Source organism: Pseudorca crassidens, chromosome 20 (genome assembly GCF_039906515.1).
Source record: "Pseudorca crassidens isolate mPseCra1 chromosome 20, mPseCra1.hap1, whole genome shotgun sequence".
Classification (NCBI taxonomy): domain Eukaryota; kingdom Metazoa; phylum Chordata; class Mammalia; order Artiodactyla; family Delphinidae; genus Pseudorca; species Pseudorca crassidens.
This window is the reverse complement of record NC_090315.1, coordinates 55,157,074-55,175,180: the sequence shown is the minus strand read 5'-3', so window position 1 is coordinate 55,175,180 and position 18,107 is coordinate 55,157,074. Positions and strand designations below refer to the sequence as shown.

Here is an 18,107-nt window from a genome sequence, read left to right as displayed (position 1 = left end):
CGCTGGCGCAGCTGGCAGACCCCAGCCCTGGGCAACGCCAGTATCTCTCGCTCGCCCTGCCCGGTGCACAGTCCCCGAGGGCGCAGCTGGGGCTCCCGCCCTGGGGTTCAGTGGGTGGAGGGAAGGGCGGGCAGGACTCTGGGGACTGGGTAGCACGGGGATAAAGGGGAGGGGTGGTAAGGAGGGGGGCCTAACAGCCGAGTCGTCCCTGTGGGCACTGCTGAGCTCCGTCCTGGAGAAGCAGAAGGATGGCCAAGCTGGGCCATTGTTAAGGCACCCTTGATTTTAATCCTGGTTGCAGAAATGGTAACATGGAAAATTGTGTGTGTTTTAGACTCAGTGAAATGTAGTGGGTTGTATGCTAGATGATCAGTGTGCTTAGAAGAAGGTGGTCACAGATGCCCAGGCTGAGTTTGAGCCTCGTGAACAAGGAAGAGCTCGCAGCTCAAGGAGCAGCACGGCCCGTCATCACCACCTACCCCAGCAGTCCCGACGGAAGGACTTTCCTGTGGAGCGGTGTTTCTCTGCTCAGACTTGCCCAGGGTCGCAGGAAGGAGCTCAGGCTTCCCAGTCAGTTATGGGTTCACATCCAGCCTTCAGCACGTGTTAGCTCTGTAAGTTTAGGCAGACGCCTTAATTTTCCTGAGCCTTAGTTTGCTCACCTGTCAGATGGGAGCAGTGAGGAGTCAGTAAGTTACCGCAGGTGAAGTGTTTCTCAGGGCACATGGGAGCAGCCAGAGAATAGCAGTGATTGGTTGTCCTGGTTGTTCTCATGGTGTTGTACTGTCCTCCTTGTTTTGGCCACACGTGGGGGACACTGCGTGGGCTTCAGAGGAAGCCCCCAACTGCCTGGGAGGAGGTGACATTTTCCTGGGGGTCTTAGCGGAAACGCACTCAGTGTGTTTAAAGCTTCTTCAGGATGAAGTATCATGTCTCTGTAGCCACTTCCCTATAGTGATGTGATGTGGGTTCTCTTTGGCTATTTTAGTCTATTCTCTTATTTAAGATAAGTAACCCCACCAGTGACTCTAAAGAGGGCCTTTAAGCAACCACACATGCTCAGTTTCTGAAGTGGTTGGGCTCCCAGCGTTTGATTTTACAAGTTGGATTCCCAGGCCAGCCCACTGAAGTCTTCCCTCGCTCAAGCTGCAGAGTTACTGTACTCATCAGAGCAGCATACCAGCCTCCCCTCATTTGTGTATCGGTCCAAGAGGAAAATGCATCCTGAGTCCCAGGTAGAAACGCCAGGGACATGCCTTGTACGCAGCAACAGCTCTCTCAGAAGCCACATTGAAGGCTTGGGTAGGGTCCCCAGTAAAGTCCCTCAAGGTTTAAAGACTGTCAGCAGAGCATCGTGCTCCTTGCTTTGATAGAAGAGTGCACACTCATTGCCAGAGTATTTCCTGTGCTTGGGATCAAATGGGAGTGATGACAAGGTTCGTCGGGGGTTTTATGTGTGTGGATGATTTTTGCACTGCCTGGTCACTGGGCTCTAAATGGTGATTGTTCGGAAACGTGGTAGAAATTAGCCTCACATCTGCATGGGCAAACATGGGCAAAACATCCCTAGTTTTTGTCTCCTTGCGTTGTTGGGTTTCTGGCATTTAGAGTTCAGCTGGCTGTCTGTGGTTTCCAGGATCCAGCATGGAATCCGGTGCGTCCCCAGGGAGGGGGAGCGGTAAGGGGAAGTGGAGAGAGGCTCTAGAGCAGCCGAGTGGGTTTATCTCCTCAGCTGGTGCGAATATTGCACAGTTTCAGAGCCCTGCAGAAACCTGGATTCCCTATCTTTACACCCTCATTCGTGACCTGCTTGTTTTCTGCCTACATGTTTTTTTTACTCTATAATTGCTTTAACGTCAAGGCACAGGAGACGGGATTGTTGCTGGGAAATGACGCAGCACAGGGAATATCCATGGTGCTCTTGAAGCTCCCCCTGAATTCACGGAGGGCTGGGGCCAGAAAGAAGTGGCCAGGGCAGACTTGGTGACTTCTCAGTTTCCCCTTGGGCCGAGTCATCATCTCTGCTCAGACAGACGCAAGCTGTGAGCAAGGTGCTTCCTGTCCCCCATGACTGCACTGCGTGAAGCAGTCGGGGATGGCCTCCTTGCTTCCTGTCGCTGAGTCTGGGCTTCTAGGGGAGACGACAGCGTGCACGGGTTCTGAGCTGGGGTCCCAGATGACCTTGTTTTCCTCCAGGCGGCCTTGAGTGCAGATACTTGTTTGTCTCAATTTTGAGTTGCTGGCTGATCCCCTTGTTGGAAGAGCCGGAACTGCCTGCAGAGCTAAAAACAATGCAGTGATTCTCAAAATGTAGTGCATGCCAGTGACTAGTGGTCTTGTTCAAATGAAGTCTCATAGACTGTATTCTAAGATGGTGAGGCAGAAGATGTAACTGGTGGTCATGATGATCCCAGCCTGTGTTGAATCCCTCCTACGTGCCGAGTACATTTAATACAGCAACCCATGAGCCAGTCTTATTTCCCGGTTACAAATGGGGAAACCGAGGCTCTGAGAAGTTAGGTGACTTAGTCGAGACCACACAAGTTCCCGCTTCTAACTTCCTTCTGGGGCAGGGCCCAGGAATCTTCATGTTTACAAACACCCCCAGAGGGTCCTCAGACTCTGGTTTGAGAAACACTGCCTTGACTTCAAGCTCACAGGAGGCAAGGGCTGTGTCTGTCTTGTTCAAGGCTCCATTTCCAGGGCCTGGCCTGGGCCAGAGACATAACAGGTGCTCCATCAGTACTTATTGAAGGGATAGATGAGTGTTGTTCTCTTCAAAGCAGTCCCTTGGGAACCCAGGGCTCTCGCCCAGTTTCCTGGGAGCATTAAGTCGTCAAGTGCAGAGCTCGTGCCCTACTTCTGACAACTTTGGTCTTGTTTGCCAAGAACAATTTGTCTGGCTTCCTGGTTCTGTGCCTGGGTCACTGCATTGTTTCCTGGCCCTAAGTCCTTGCTACCTTCGTACTTCCCTGTTTCTCTAGATCCCAGGCCTTCCCTGCCTCTGGTCAGTACCTTTCTTAGGGACCGGGCTTCTGTCTCCAACCAAGGCCTGGCTGCTGGGACCCTCTTCCCTGGGCAGGCTTTCCTGAGCCTGCCTGCCAGCCTACTGTTCTAGATTTTCCATCCTGCAACCCACCACCCATCCACTCATCACCTGCTGCTGGTGCCTTGGGTGTCAGGTCACGTTTGCCAGACTGGACTTTGTGACTGCCCGACTGTACCTCTTTCAGCTGCATCCTTTCCCTGTTGTGGCCAGTCGTACTCCCGAGCCTGGCCACCATCCCAGCCTGTTTGCCTGGGAGCGGTAAGTCAGCTCTGGTCAAGACGGTCGGGTGATACAGATCTTAGGTACTGGAGCGGGTAGGCTCAAGTTCAACCCTTGACCCTTAAAGCAAGCACTTTAACTCTGAAAGCCTCAGTTTCCACATCTGTAAATCAGGTACGATGGTCTCTCCCAGCGGGGGGATGTGAGGATTAAATGGAATTGTGCATATGAGGTGCTCAGTGTCATGGCAGCCGCAGGTTATCACTGTTTTATCTATTATGGGATAGTTTACCATCTATCATGTGGGCAAAAGCAGACACATACCCCACTCTTGGACCAGTGGGTGGGACATACACTAGTCAAATAGTCCCGCTAAAGGATGTATAATTACAAAGCTATAAGTGCTCTGAAGGAAAGAGCATTTAATGAAGGAATCTTAGTGTGGGGAACCACATGAGGCTTCTCTCTGTGGAAGTGATATTTGAGCTGAGATAAGAGTAAGGATCCCACAGTTACTGAGTGCTTTTTATGTGCTAGGCCCTGTGACTTACCTAATTTACATATCTTAACTCTGTAATCCTCATAATAACCCCATGAAGCAGGAATGATTATCATCCCCCAGGAGGGACTTCATTTTTTTTAAAAAATATATCTTTTTTTAGAGTATAATTACTTTACAATGGTGTGTTAGTTTTTGCTTCATAACAAAGTGAATCAGTTATACATATGTTCCCATATCTCTTCCCTCTTGTGTCTCCCTCCCTCCCACCCTCCCTATCCCACCCCTCTAGGTGGTCACAAAGCACCGAGCTGATCTCCCTGTGCTATGCGGCTGCTTCCCAGTAGCTATCTGTTTTACGTTTGGTAGTGTATATATGTCCATGCCACTCTCTCGCTTTGTCACAGCTCACCCTTCCCCCTCCCCATATCCTCAAGTCCATTCTCTAGTAGGTCTTCATCTTTATTCCTGTCTTGCCCCTAGGTTCTTCATGACCTTTTATTTTTTCTTAGATTCCATATATATGTGTTAGCATATGGTATTTGTCTTTCTCTTTCTGACTTACTTCACTCTGTATGACAGACTCTAGGTAGAACTCTGCCCCAGGGCATAACTGCAAGTCAGGGGTAGGGCTGGAATTTGAACCCAGGAAGTCTGGCTCAGAACCCACTGCTTGCATCTAAGGGGTGGATAGGAGTTAATTAGGGGAAGAGAGATGGGAGATGAACGTACCCTCCAGAGCACCAGGGCTGGGCCCTGAGGTGAGGGTCAGGGGCATAGGTGAGTCCAGAAAGTGGCTGGAGGGTAGAGAGTGAGGGGGAGAGGGAGGGCGATGCAGGAGGTGCAGGGAGATGCCACACTGGGCAGGGCCCCATAGTCGCTATTAGGGATTTTACACTTTCTACTTTGATTAGTGGGAAGCCATTGAAGACTATTAAGCAGAGTTAGAGGGTGGGCAGCATGATTAGATTCCCATTGTGAAAACCCTCTCTGGAGGGAGGATGGAGAACGGGGGAAGGGATGCCAGGGTGGTGTAGGGTTTTCCATTTGGAGGCTGCTGTGAGAGGCTGGTGGTGCCCTAGGGCGGTGCCAATGGAGAGCCTTACGGGAGGCAAGGATGAGATGCTCTGATTGTCAAAATAACTACTCCTCTTGGGTAGCTGCTTAGTTGGGGTGTTGATGCCGGTTGTCGTCTTCCCTAGCCAGGGGTCGCTGTTGACTGTGAAGAGGTCATGACTTGGGTTCCCACAAAGATTCCTGTATTCTCAGGCCAGTGCCAAGATGCAGGAGTACAGTGCGTGTGAGCCCCTCCTTCCTCAGGGCCTGGGCAGGTACAACACTTCTTCCTCTCTGTGCTGCCTGGTCCTTGCGGCCACAGTGGCTCATGGCTTGACCAACGTCCCAGTTGTATTTGTGCCTCATGCTTCAGTTAGGCTCACTCTGGTCTCACCTCCATGGCTCCTCCAGGTGAGTCAGGTGTAACCGCTCATTTGTGTGAGCGTAACCAACCGCTCTGTGTCTGCTGATGTTTCTGTCTCAGGGTTATGTCTCTGCTCCTGAGCGCCTTCAGGGGCTCCGAGGCTGCTCCGAGGCCCTGGCTACCTCCCACCCAGTGGGCTGGATAGAAATACCATATTGATGCTGCTCTGTGGAATCTGCCTGTCCACTAAAGGAACGTTATAAATGCTCACCTTTCATCTCATCTCTGAAACTGGAGCTTTGATCCAGTGCAGCGGTAACCTACTTTTGGACTAATTTACCTTGCACCTGGCAGCGTCAGGTGAGCCTCAGAGTTCCTTGGATTGAACGTGGAATGCGGAGATGGTAGTTCTTCTCGGAGTTCCCGGGTCGGCATCTGTGGGAGGTATGCTGGGATTTATGAACCAGAACAGCTGGGGAAGCAGAGAGAGCTGGGGTCAGAGATGACTTTACTGAAGCAGCCAGAACGGTGGCAGGTCCAAGGAAGTCTGATCTAATGTGTGAGATACAGAACAGATACATACATGGTGGGTGCCAAACCGGATGGGCAGCAGTCTCTTGACTTACTTATTTTATTGATGTTTGGTAGTAAGACCCCCCAAAGTATCTAAGGCTAAAGGAGGAAAGGGCCACCCCTGCAGTCTAGGGGCTCATAGGATGGGGGCTCAGTGTCAAGGCTTGAGCTAAGTGGTTTGGGTTTGGGGATAATGTTTCAGTTCCAGTGTTCCAATTAACATGGCTGTAAAACAAACCATCCCATGAATTAATGGTATAAAGCATTTTTAAAATGCTGGCGGATTCTGCCGTCAGAAATTCAGACAGGGAACCTAGGAACAGCTTGTCTCTGCTCCACAGTGTGTGGGACCTCCACTAGGAAGACCTGAGGGCTTGATGGCCAGGGGCTGGAATCATCTGGAAGCATCTTTGCTTGCATGTCTGGTGGTCTGATGCTGGCTGTTGGCTGGGACCTGAGCTGTGTTGTGAGCTTAGAACACCTAGTATGGTCTTTCCATAGGGGCTCTCTTGGGTTTCCTCACAGCATGGCTGCTGGGTTCCAAGAATGAGTCTCCCAAAAGAGCATGGTGGAAATGAATGGCACTTTTATGGTCTAGGCACAGAAGTCACACAGGGTCACTTCCACAAACTCTACTGATAGAGGCAGGGTGGTGTCAAAGGTCTTGGTCATCCCCAGATGACCGTTGATTCTCTGAAGCTCAGCAGAGGTTTAGAGGGATCTTTTGAGCTCTGGGTTAAGTTTCAGTATGGTTCAAATGGAACATCTTGAAGAGTGACCCACGGCTGCTGCTACAGTGCATCTGAATGGCCATTTGATTTCATTTAAAATGCTGCCAATCTTCTGGGTGTTTACAGATAGCAGATGACAATCCGATTGAGTCACCTGAATGGTTTCAGAGTTTCCCCCCAGTGTAGTGTACCCACAGCCCCTCCTGGCTTCTCTTCAAACTCTGTCCACCTCTCCATCCATCCATGTTTTCATCCACGTTTCTGCCCACCCTTGTACCCATCTCCCATCCACCGAGCACTTGTTAAGTGTCTACCATGTGCCATGAATTGCACAGGGTGTTATGAGCTGCAGGAGAAGAAGACAGAGTTTAGTAGATCACAGGCCACACCCTCAAGGAACACGCTGTCTGGAAGAGTTAGTCGTGTGCTAGTAAGTAGGGCTGCTGGGGGCCATAGAGAGGCTCTATTCTGTAGCTAAACCCTTTATTAATGAAGCCACACCCACTGGACCTCGGTGCCCTCGGCTCCCATATCCCTGTGGCCTCCCCCGGTCGTCCCTCTGTTAGGTATTGGCAGAAAGTCCCTATTTTCTACCAAGGAGACCAGTGCCCCTTGGGCTGGACGTCACTGAGCTTGTGACACCCAGTGGATAGCAAATTGACAGAGCCAGCTGTACATGCTGCATAAATCAAATGAAGGGCAACAGATGTGTCTGGTAGCAACTGCATTTTCTTCTCGCAACCCATTTCCCTTTGCTCCAGATCTGTGCACTGCAGCTCAGGGCTGCCTTACCATATGCACCTTTCAAGGAGAGGGGTTTGCATTACGATTTTCCATTCCAAGCACCCTGCTCAGGCTTAAGGAGTCCTCCTTCCTCCTCCTCCTGGGAGCCCACCTTTTCCCACGCAGTGGGTGGCGGCGGGGGAGATACGGCTTCCCCCGTGCTGCTGCTCGGGATGGGATTGGTTTGCCGCATTCATGCCCGTGAGTATTCGATTTCTTGCTGCTGTGGCGAGGTACTGGGAGGTGTGAGGGGCTAACTGACATGTAGAGGAACCAGCAACCTGCATCGTGGTGATGCTGATGAATGAATCAGAGAGAATTTCAGGGGCAGACAAAGGACACCAGGCAGCTCTCTCTTACACCAGTGATTTCATGCACAGTCTCCAGGTCATCAAGTGGTTATTTCGGAGGAAGTTTTTGGACGTTATCTTAAAACACACAACTTAATTGCATTCAGTTGAATCACAGTGAGCAGTGGTTGGGTTTTTTCTTTTTCTTTTAAAGTGTAAAGAGCAATTCTTAGCACTCACTCTCCCCTTTTCCTCCCAATCTCATCATCCCCTACACACGTGGCTGCGGCGATCGGGGTGAGTGAAGCTGGTGGGTCCATTCCAGTGCTGGTTGCATAAGTGATAATTCAGGATCCTGCTGGGGTGCCCATCCCTCGGTGCCATATTGAATGCGGTCAGCCAGGGCATTATGTTCTTTCTGGGGACATCAGGGATGGGGTCAAGTTGAGGAGTAGAGACAATAGGAATGTCTCTTGGAATACTAGGCTTCAGATTTAATGAGTATTTGTTAAGCCCTCTTAGGGTCAGGGGTGTTGCTTTTTAAAACATTCAATCCTCAGAACAGCCATTTGAGAGACACTGTTATCCCTGCATTTCTGAAGAGGAAAGGGAGGCTCAGAGAAGTCAAGCAATTTGCTGAGGGTCACCCAGCAAACAGCTCGAATGAACCCCCAGAGCTGTTAAGATCCACTCCTTTCTACTCTTCGTCCCAGGTGTTCAGAGGAGGAGAGAGCTTTTTGGTATGGGAAAGCCAACTCACAAAATGTTAATAAGAATAGGACTTTCTATTAAACATTCAAAGTGGTCCCATCTTTGCCCCCGCCCAGGTGTGCACACAGGCGTGTCCACCCACTTCCCCTCCACATTGTCAATGTCTGCTTTCCCACATGGGAATTTGGACTGATTCAGAGATTCTGACATGAATGGTTCAAGATACAGAGTTTTGGGCTTCCCTGGTGGCGCAGTGGTTGAGAGTCTGCCTGCCGATGCATGGGACACGGGTTCGTGCCCCAGTCCAGGAAGATCCCACATGCCGCGGAGTGGCTGGGCCCGTGAGCCATAGCCGCTGAGCCTTCGCTTCCGGAGCCTGTGCTCCGCAACGGGAGGGGCCACAACAGTGAGAGGCCCGCGTACTGCAAAAAAAAAAAAAAGACACAGAGTTTATAGTTTTCACAGAACCCATTGGGTGGTTCCTTCTGTGCTAAACGTGAAAAATCCTCACTTCCTGTTGGCCATCTGGTCTGTCCAGAAAGTTGTGTTCTTGGTAATGGCCCTGCTTCCATCGAACCCTCCCACTTCTTCTCCCATTAACACAGTCAGCCTGTAAGCATTGTACAATTCTCCAGTCTTTCAATAAAACCTTTACTTTCTGTTGGTATGTTTTGCCCTGTGTATTTGCATGTTGCAAAGGGACCATTGTTTCCATATTTACAGAAAGCAGCAGGCTGCAGATTAGTTTTAGTGACAGACTGAAGATAACCAGCTGTAGTTCAGGGTGCAGATTGGTACTGGTACAAAAATATGTATTCACACAACTAAAATTTCAAATTACTTCCTTCACATCTTGAAATAAATAGTGTGCTGGGTATGTGATACGCAGTGAAGAACTATTTCTGATTTTTAGCAAAACTGAAAATTAGCTCATTGAAAAGCCTTCTTGGTGACTTAGCTCTTTAAAAATTGAAAACACAACTCTGTGTGCTTGTGTGTGTGTGCTTGTGTAAACAAATATTGTTTTCCCCAGACTTTGTTTTCATACTGTTAATCAGTTTACATACATTTTTTTCCCCCTTTTCCACTTAACAAACCATATATTACAGTCATTTACTATTGGGTTACATAGTCGTTGTAATTATAATGTTCCATGGCTTTGCATGCACACACACCCATCAGTTTCACAATGAACATCTTCACATGTCTTGTTTCCTTTTTCTTGTTAAATTATGTCTGCAGTCCCTGTTGAATTATGTTTTATGTTTCCTAGAATGGGATTACTTGGTCAAAAGACATGGGCATAACTTGGTATATATTGCCAGATGACCGCTAGAAGGGCTGTACCAGTTTAAAAGGCTGTGTATTTCCTTAAAAAATTAAATCAACCGTGGAAGAACATTTTTCCACGTACAGCAAGTTCTGTTTGAAGTGACTTAGGTGTCCCTAAAAATCACCATGCTATCCAGAGTCATGCAATAATAACCCACAGGGTTTATGGGAGAAGTGAAGTTAAGGCACAAAGCTCAAAAACGTTGTCAGTGACACAGTCAAAAAAAGAAGGCAGCACAGTTCTGCCCATGTTAAATGGTTAAGAAACACATACCTACAACAATGCATGTGACTGGAAGTTGGCCTGTGGAAGTGGGTTTGAGAAGGGCTGCAGCTGAAGAGCGGTTGTGAGTTTGGAAGGAGGGTTGTCTGAATCGAGGAGAGTTGTGGATCACTGTGACTCAGAACACACATGGCGAACTGAGGCGGCTGATAGATGTGTGACGTGTGTGTGTGTGTGTGTGAGTGCACATTTTGTGTGGGTTTCTGCATTCACCTAGTGCTTCTGATGGGTGAAAACTGCACACGTGAACACAAAGTTTGCATTATGTTCAAATTGTACCTTCATATCAATCGTACTGGAACAAATGTGTGTTTTCAAAACAAGTTATAAGCAGAACGCACTGTGCTTTTTCTTTTTTTTAAAATTAATTTATTTATTTTTGGCTGCATTGGGTCTCCGTTGCTGCGCGTGGGGTTTCTCTAGTTGCGGCGACGGGGGGCTACTCTTCGTTGTGGTGCGTGGTTTTCTCATTGCGGTGGCTTCTCTTGTTGCGGAGCACGGGCTCTAGGTGTGCAGGCTTCAGTAGTTGTGGCATGTGGGGTCTAGAGTGCAGGCTCAGTAGTTGTGGCACATGGGCTTATCTGCTCCACGGCCTGTGGGATCTTCCCGGACCAGGGCGCGAACACATGTCCCCTGCATTGGCAGGCGGATTCTCAACCACTGCGCCACCAGGGAAGTCCTCGCTGTGCTTCTTCTATTTGTATTTCCTGTCGTTGGACTGGTGTCTTATGCTTCTATTCAATTTGCAAACAGGAGTTGTGTTTCCAGAAAAGAGTTTTTATCTTTGTATTTAAAAATAGGAATGTAGGTAGGTAATTGCCTCACTTCGCTTTATAATAAATAAGGATTGCATCGGTTTTACTTTATAATACAGATTCCATCATTACCAGATTCCTGTCTGCTCTGTCTTCATACTTTGGGGCTGAGAAGAATTTGAACTACAAGTTGAGCGTCTAGTATTTTCCATTTATAAGTTTACAAAGAAGACCATGCCTTTTATTTATTTGTTCATTTTTTTTTAAAGAGCATGTACCACATTATATTGAATTCCTTTTCTTTTTGTTAAAAATTATTTATTTATTTTTGGCTGTGTTGGGTCTTTGTTTCTGTGCGTGAGCTTTCTCTAGTTGCGGCGAGCAGGGGCCACTCTTCATCGTGGTGTGTGGGCCTCTCACTGTGGTGGCCTCTCTTGTTGTGGAGCACAAGCTCCAGATGCGCAGGCTCAGTAGTTGTGGCTCACGGGCCCAGTTGCTCCGCAGCATGTGCGATCTTCCCAGACCAGGGCTCGAACCTGTGTCCCCTGCATTGGCAGGCAGATTCTCAACCACTGCGCCACCAGGGAAGCCCCTATTTGTTCATTTTTAAAAGGATGTCTGACTACCAGCTAGTACATATCGATTGCCTGTTGGGTACAGTGATGCCCTTTGTATTCTCAAGGGACAGGTTGAGTTTTTCTCCTTGATGGAAATCTTCTCTGAGCCTCATCCTCAACATGGGATGGTGTTGGCTCCTTCTTAGGGAGTGATGAGGCTGTACCAAGATAATGGCTGTGACTTCTCTATTTCCTATTGGGTGAATGAGAGTTTCCTCCTATCCTTCCATCCCATGCTGGTTTTTCCGTTGACCTAACATCCTCCACAACCTTCTCATGGCACGCAGGGGAGGGAAGGGTGCCATCTTTGCCCCACCAATGAGGAGTTTGGCCCTCTGAGCCCTCCTGTTGGAAGAGGAACCATTTGCCTTGCTTTCTGGAAAATTGTAAGGTGATCTAGACTCCCTCAGTACCCTGACGCCATATTGGAAGAGAAGACACTTGTGGTGTAAGAGACATCAGTAGTCTCTTACTGGAATTTTCCCTGTGAATGGCAATGAAACAATTGTGCCTTGTATTACAGCCCCCTTGAAGTACCAGACCTGACCTGTGCCAGGGTTCAGATGAGCTTCATTCCCCTAACTTAATGGGTCTGTCTTTCTGGAGGGCTAGATGTGGCCATTCTGTTACAAACAGAGTAACCCATTTTGTGCAAACATGCAGTCTGTTAAAAATGAGGACAGGATTATGACTTCAGTGTGGGCTTAGACATGAGAATGACACCACTAAAGCGTCTGCAGTTTGGTGAAGGCAACCTGGGGAAGCTTTGTGTTCTGGCCTCTTCGAGGCTCCTTCTCTACCAGAGCATTTAAAGTTATAGAACCAGAAGGAAATTTCCAGAAGTCTTCTTAAACAAGGATCATCTTGTTCAAGGTTTTTCACATTTAGTTTTTATTGTCTGGAAATGCTCTTTTAGCTCCAAATGCTGTATCAGGCAGATCTCTGATCTCTCCCCAAGCAGAGTGGCTGGCTCTGGGTGGATGGACTTAGAAGGGGGGATATTCACTGGCCACACTGCCCCGAGGTGACTTCTTGTGACATGACACCTCCATCCATTTGTAGGACTTGCCAGAACAGAGGTGGAAGTCTCTGACTGCTGCAGCTCAGACCTTCACTTCATCTGCCAGGAAGTGAGTCTGTAGGTGTGATTCATCCAGTCCCTTAGCCAGGCAGTCAAAGAGCCAGCCCTTCCTACACCCACCTCTGCTCCCCATGAATGAGACACAGTCCTCTGTCTGCCTCACTCTGATGAAGATGTTTGATTGCCCGGTCTGGGCAGTGGGTCAGGAAGCCTGCACCCCCAGCCCTTGTTTCCTCCTTTTCCTTCTTCCAGGTGGTCCCTGTCCACACCACAGACCTTCTCAACTTCATTCTTGCCCATATTTTCTATAACCTAGAGCATTCTTGTCACCTGTGCTAATTACTTTTGTGTAGGAAGAGGAATGGTTTCCTCTGGGGCTGTCCCATGCTTCCAGGTTGATAATTCAGTATAACTAATTGTTTCTTGGTAGCTGGGGTCAAGCAGTGCATTCTTTCCAAACGTTTAGTGTTTGTCATTATATGTTTATTGGTGATGTTATTGATCAGTATCTGCCTCCCCCACTAGACTGTACGCCCATGAGAGTAAGGACCACATTTGATTCTACTCACCATTGTACCTCTGGTGTCAACCATAGCACCTGGCACGTGATAAGCACTCAGTAAAGTGTTTGTTGAATGAATAAACGAGTTCCATATTTTGTATTAGCTCTGAGAGAACAGCTGTGGCTGCTTGGAGTGTTACATTGAAATGATAATAGTAATTTTATATGGTTAATCTAGAAATGATATGATGATACAGGGTAACCAGAAGAGTCCCTAGAGGACCCCACAGGAAGGCCCTTTGGCCTGAACCAGCACAGGGCGGCCAGGAGACCTGCCGTAGGGCAACTTGGATGGGTGGTCATTGACCCCTGGGCACTAGGTCTGGTCTGTTGGACATTAGGGGAAAGCCGGGGGGCAAGAGGAGTTTGGCAACCGCAGCCCAAAAATCCGGAATCTGTGACGCCCAGGTGCTTCATGTTTTCATTTATCAAACATTTATTGTTCACCTGCTATGTGACAAGCCTTCAGGTCCACAGTCGAAAGACATAGTCTTTACTTAGCAGCAAAGAGTTCACAATCTAGTTGTGGAAATAAATGAATTTTTAAAGCATAATGCTATATACATGTGTTTTTCAGTGAATAAAAGGAAATTCATAAAAATAAAAGAGTATAATGAAGATACTCAACTCGATTCCCACTCCCTGGATATAGCATTCACAGCCTTTTCCTCTCTTTTTTCCCAGGTGTATGTATTCTGCATGTTTGAGATAATTCTATACATAAGGTTTTCTATTCCTGTTAATATTTCCTTCTTGTCATTTTGTCTAAGGTTACGTGTGTCGTATGTTACATGATTGAGCTAGTTCTCTAGTACAATTTTGTATCATGGTGTATCAGCTACAGACTTACTGGCTGAAAAATAACAGTTTATCATTCTCGTGATTCAGTGGATATGCTGGATGGTCTCTGTGGGTGTCTTGGGCTTACTCATGCAGCTGGGATGGATGGTCCAAGGAGGCTTCACTCACCTTTCTGGCACAAGGTACTGGCAGCTGGCTGGGCACCTCTGGTCCTCTCATCCTCTGTAGGCTAGACCAGCTTCTTTACCTGGTGGTCTCAGGGCAGTGGACCAAGGAGGTGAAATTAGAAGCTACAGAGTCTCTTAAGGCTTATTTAGAGTTTGGAGTTGAATGACGTCACTTCTACCACCTTGTGGTGGTTGAAGCAAGTCATAAGCCTACTCCAGATTCAAGCGTTGGAAAATACACTCCACCACTTGATAAGAAGAGAGGTGAAGTCCCACTGCAAAGGGAGTGCACACAGAAAGATGTTACTGGTTAAGGGCCATAACTGGAACAATTTAGGATTCCCTGAAGCTATGAAAATCATTGTTTTCCATTTAATATTTCATCACTTTTCCACATCATTAAAGCCTATTTGTAGATGCAATTTTTAGAGCGTACCCGTTTCATTTTAACCTGTTTGTTAGAGATTTACATTTTAGTCTGCTTCCATGTATGCTGCAGTAGACATGTATGACGCTTTGCTAAGGTTTTGGAGTCCTTGAAGAGGCATTACTGGGTCAAAGAGTATTGGTGTTCAAGGCTCTTAATACATATTGTAAAATTCCCTTCTGAAAAAAAAAATGTCATGAAGAACCTAGGAGTAAGACAGGAATAAAGTCACAGACCTACTAGAGAATGGACTTGAGGATATGGGGAGGGGGAGGGGTAAACTGTGACAAAGCGACAGAGTGGCATAGACATGTATACACTACCGGACGTAAAATAGATAGTTGGTGGGAAGCAGCCGCATAGCACAGGGAGATCAGCTCGGTGCTTTGTGACCACCTAGAGGGGTGGGATAGGGAGGGTGGGAGGGAGGGAGACGCAAGAGGGAGGAGCTATGGGAACATGTGTGTGTGTATGGCTGATTCACTTTGTTATAAAGCAGAAACTGGCACACCATTGTAGAGCAATTATACTCCAATAAAGATGTAAAAAAAAAAAAATTCCCTTCTGAAAGTTGTGGCGCTTCACAGTGGTACATCAAGGGGTCCATCCCCTTGTCAGCATTAAGCACTATTGATTTTCAAAAAAACCCTTTAATTTGATGGATAAAAACCAGCACCTCATTCTTGTTTTTGTTTACATTTTCACTCATTAATTAAAGTGTTTTTACATATTTAATAGCCATTTGTATATACCATCTGTGAAGAGTTTCTTCATGCCCTTTGCTCATTTATGTACCTTTCTTAATGATGTTCTTGAGATTTTTATGTGGTAATTATTTAAGCTTTTGTCTGAAATGTCTCTTGGTTTTTCTCCATTTTACTGTGTGCCTTTTGATTTTGTTTCTATTTTTATATACAAATTTTTTCAGAGTGAAAAATTATTCCTTTTAAATGTAGGGTATCTTTCAACTAAAAATCAGTTGGCTCTCCACCTCCATTTTATTCTAGGTTTTCAGTTTTGTATGCGGTGGTGGTGGTGGTGGTGTGTGTGTCCTTCAGCTTTCTGACTCTCAGAACCATCTGGAATTAGATTTAAACAAACACTGAACTCTGATTCCTCTATTGTGAGGTGAGGATCTGCTTCTCATCCCATTCCTATTGAATCATCCCACTTATCCAAGAATTCTTCCTTTTGGCACTAATTTTTGATGCCACTATTTTTCCCTTTCAGATTCTATTTCCTAATATACTGAGGGCTGTTTCCGGGCTTCCTCTCTTATTCATTTGATTTTTTTTCCTGCCCAAATCCTATACTCACAATGATTGTGGCTTTATATCGTGCTTTATTATATAATTGTGGAAGTGCCTCCTCATTTTTCTTCTTTTTCAAAATCTCTTGACTATTTCTGTTTAATTCTTCCAGAGGTACTTGAGAATCATTTTGAACAGTTCTGAAAATGGACCCATTGGGATTTTGATTGTAACTGCATGATTTTTATCTATCAGTTGGTTGCAATCTGACATCTTTAATATATTAAGATTTCCCACCCAGAAGCATTGTACAGATAGCTCCATTCATTTGAGGCCTTTAAAATATCTCAGCAGAATTTTGTGGTTTTTCCTCTTACGGTTTCTCAATATTTCCTGTAAAAGTTAACCTCTGCTATTTAATCTTTATGGTTGCTTTTTGGAATGGGCTCAGTTTTCCCATTATATCTTCTAGCTGGTCGTTTAGGTTATATAGGAAATGCATTTATTTGAAAATATTTTTATTGATTTAACAGTGGCACGGATGCTATATAAATAGCTTGCACCGAGAAAAGTTAAACAGTGCAGAAGACTATTGAATAAAAATGAAAGATCCCCTTAGTGCCTCTTCCCTGATCCCACTCCCAGCCTGAGAGCCGAGCGTTGTTAAGAATTAGGCAACATGGGCTTCCCTGGTGGCGCAGTGGTTGGGAGTCCGCCTGCCGATGCAGGGGACGTGGGTTCGTGCCCCGGTCCGGGAGGATCCCACCTGCCGCGGTGCGGCTGGGCCCGTGGGCCATGGCCGCTGAGCCTGCGCGTCCGGAGCCTGTGCTCCGCAAAGGGAGAGGCCACAACAGTGAGAGGCCCGCATACCGCAAAAAAAAAAAAAAAAAAAAGAATTAGGCAACAGTTATAGACAATTAGCAGTGAATTATTCTAGCCCTGTATCCATTTGCATATGTGTATTTTAACAGAAATGGAGTCATACTATTATATCAAAGCATATAGCTCTGTTTTAATTTCTTTAATCATTCTCCTTTGATAGATGATTACCTACGGTCTGCCTTGATTTCTTTTTCCCTTTAGAAACAGTTGTACAGTCAGGATAGATAACCCAGAAGACAAAGTGCTGGGTCAACGATTTGTGCGGTTTTTATTCCCAGTGGTTTAATGCAACAGAGTTTTATTTTTCACTCATGCTGCATGAGGAGGGTGGGTTGGTGGGGGGGTCAGCTCCACCCAGCCCCTCAGGGGCCCAGGCTGATGATGGAGGCTTCACTCTCCTGCAGCTGCACCAAAAACAGTTTATGGCTTCCTTGGTGTTACGAGCATGAGGAGACAGAGCCAGAAATGAAATGGTTTTTCTCCAGAGGGGACACACAGTTCTTTTGTTCGTGGTCCATTGGCCTGAACTAGTGTGATGTGACCCTAAATATAAATACTGTGTGTGTGCATTTAAAAATTTTTAAGATATCTATTATCTGTGCTTTAAAATTTTTTATAGATATCTATTAAATTACCCTAACGGGTATACCAGTTTACACTCTGACCAAAGGCATATGCGGCTGTACCTTTCCCCACACCCTTGCCAGTGCATATTATCAACCTTATTTTTGCCAATCTTCTTCATTGTTTCATTGCTACTTTTGCTGATAAGTGATGAGATTGACCATGCTTTTCCATGTTATATCCATTTTTATTTCTTTGAATTTTTTTTTCTGGTTCTTTGCCCATTTTTATTGTTTTAAATTTTTTGTTGTTGTTGATTTCACAGTTTTAAAAAATATGCTCTGGACATTAACCCTTTGTTATAAATGTCAGTATTTTGTCAACCTGTCATTTGTCTTTTTTAAAAATTTAATTTTTGGCTGCATTGGGTCTTCGTTGCTGCGCGTGGGCTTTCTCTAGTTGCGGCGAGCGGGGGCTACTCTTCCTTGCAGTGTGCAGGCTTGTCACTGCAGTGGCTTCTATTGTTGTGGAGCACGGGCTCTAGGTGTGCGGGCTTCAGTAGTTGTGGCATGCAGGCTCAGTAGTTGTGGCTCGTGGGCTCTAGAGCACGGGCTTCAGTAGTTGTGGTGCAAGGACTTAGTTGTTCCATGGCAGGTGGGATCTTCCCGGACCAGGGCTCGAACCTGTGTCCCCTGCATCAGCAGGTGGATTCTTAACCACTGCGCCACCAGGGAAGTGCCTGTCTTTTTTTTTTTTTTAACTGATGAGCATACATTGACACATCATTGTCACTCAAAGTCCATAGTTTACCTTAGGGTTCACTTTTGGGGTTTTATGTTCTGTGGGTTTGGAGACATGTGTAATGACATGTATCCATCATTATAATACACAGAATAGCTTCACCCCCCTAAAAATCCTCTGTGCTCCGCCTGTTCATCCCTCTCTCCCCACCCCCTGGCAAACATGGATTATGGACCTAAATGTATATGTGAGGGTCTCTGTGGATGTCTACTCTTTCATTCCTGTTATAGGTAATTTGGGTTTTCACTTTCTTTGTTGTTATGTCTGGCTAGAGGTTTATCAATTTTACAGTTCTTTAAAAGAACCAGCT

At 46.5% G+C, this 18,107-nt stretch overlaps 1 protein-coding gene across 2 annotated transcripts in view; it reads left to right on the top strand.

Annotated features, from left to right (window-relative positions):
* The window catches only part of CDYL2 (chromodomain Y like 2), a 189,025-nt gene that overhangs the window by 88,437 nt on the left and 82,481 nt on the right, over positions 1 to 18,107 (top strand). The gene's annotated exons all lie outside the window — the stretch shown is intronic.